We start from the raw sequence: 2,351 nt of genomic DNA, 5'->3' as shown, positions 1-2,351 counted from the left end.
ATGGTGGGTTAACTCGATGGGAGCAATGTAGTTTTTAACCTCCTATTGCCAATTGTGTGTATATGTTGTTTTTTGGCAATAAAAGATGAAAGAGACAATAATAAAGACACCTGTGAATCAATTAAACTCTAGTCTAAAAGTGCATAGGCCTATTTCACATAATGGACACCAGGTATATACAAGGTAATATCTGGGTATACATAAATTGATCATTATGGCACCTCTATTTGGCCGGATATGGCAAGCTCAGACTTAAATTTGAATATAAGTTTCTTTTTTTTCCCCGCTTTCTTTTAAATTAAAAAAAAATATGGGGGAGGGGGCGGGTGGACCCCTTGAATCTGCCACTGAAATATTCATCATACAATGTAATCATAGTCATAGGCCCGCTTAGATATTTTGTGCAAACTAACATTGATAAAAATAATCATTATTTACTGATTAGCTTGTGACGCATTCGAGTCGTAAAAACATAACTTAAAACAGTCACTCTAATCTAGTCTCCTTGCATGTACAGTACATTAAAAAAATCAATCCAGAGGTTTTTCTCCTCTTTTTGTATTGCGACTACACTATTGTGAGTGGAAATACTACCGGGACACTTTAATTTACGATCCATCAGGACTAGAGAGATAGAAAGCACAAATAAAAAAATATTTAGCATTTAACCCTAGGGGTCATAGACACTATGTTATCGTCTGGCAGTTACCTCTGTGAGAGTGGTAAAGGTCAAGTGTGTAAATCTGGTGAAAAAAAATTAATAAACACCACACATTTTCTGATAACAGAATCCCCATTGATACTGTGTGTGTCACTGATACAAAAGTGTTCCAATAAAGTTCAGTTCAGTTCAGTTAGTAAACATAATACAAAAAGGCAGTATGGGAATGTTCTCGGTTTTGATCCGGAAATATGCATATGTAAATAGAGCACGTGTGAACAGACAAAAAAGAGAAGTATGCTAAGGTATACTTACCTGAGGATACCGCCTTTAGTTTTAACAAAACAAAACAATCACAAAAAAGTGCATACCGCCCTCTCACATGTGCTATCCCTCTATCGTCCTACTTTGAAGCTTAAACTAATTGCGAGTACAACTTCAAGTAAAGTGAAGGCCCACAGAAGGAAAAATATATACGTGCAAACCGACAAACAAAACTAAAACTGTGCAGTGAGAAAAACCAATCCACCCGGGAACACATCTGCTGTCTCGAGCTGGAGCGGGATTCAACCTGACTTACTAACTCAACCTGACTTACTAACCAGGGAAGTAGCAGGATTTTGGAAGTGGGGGGGGGGGGGGGGGCCGTTATGCGAATTACGTATGACCCCGGCGGGGTCAAGGGGGCGAATCCTCGTGAAGTAGCGCACTCTGAATGTTCTGTTTGAGAGGATAAAGTGAAAATTGCAATAGACGCATTATAAATAAGCGAAAAAATAATTATATAATAAATCAACAGTGGCAGATCCAGGAATTCGAAAGAGAGGTGTGAACCAGGGATGGAATTTCACAGATCGAGGAACCACCCACCTCAGCCCCACCATGGTTGGGGCTGAGGTAAGAAAATTTATGATTAGGGCATCTCTAGATGGCCGGAAATTACACTCTCGCACTTCAATTTGAATATATTTTTCTTTTTTTCCCTTTAAAATGAAGGGGGTGGGGGTGCCTTGAATCCACCTCTGCTCAAAACATTCTTTATCCAGAATAGTCATAATCACGAAAAATGGACATGAAAAACCAGATCACATCCTAAAAACAAACAGCAGTCACTAAGACATACATCAGGAGCCGACTCGACAGAGTTTAATGTCATACCCAGGGCCGGAAGGGCACAGATCTGTTTTGAAAGGTGGAGGGGGAGGGCATTTTGTGAGTCGACACCCACCCCAGCCCCACAATGGTTGGAGATGAGGTGAGAAAATTTGAGGAAATTGTACCTCTAGATGGCCAGAAATGACACTTTTAGTAAAATTCATCATCATCACATCACCATTAGTCAAAATGAAGCGCCAAAAAAAAAAAAAAATTCTCATGATCTTTTATCAGGGCTTTTTGACAACCATAGAGATCTTATTAATGTGTGTGTGTATACCATAGAAAACAAAGCTTAAAAACATTGTCTTTGATTATGTACATTACATAGGCCTACTTCAAAAACGTGATTTCACAACCACCTAAGCCCCACCATGGCTGGAGCTGAGGTGAGAAAATTTGAGGAAATAGTATCTCTCGAGATGGCCGGAAATGACACTTTTATATAGTAAAATTCATCATCATCACATTACCATTATAGTCAAAATGAAACGCCAACAAATTTCTCATGATCTTTTATCAGGAATCTACTTAA

This window comes from Anneissia japonica, unplaced genomic scaffold (genome assembly GCF_011630105.1).
Source record: "Anneissia japonica isolate Jap-2015-1 unplaced genomic scaffold, ASM1163010v1 scaffold287833_len2544123_cov190, whole genome shotgun sequence".
NCBI lineage: Eukaryota > Metazoa > Echinodermata > Crinoidea > Comatulida > Comatulidae > Anneissia > Anneissia japonica.
The sequence above is the reverse complement of the archived record's forward strand: the minus strand, read 5'-3'. Positions refer to the sequence as shown.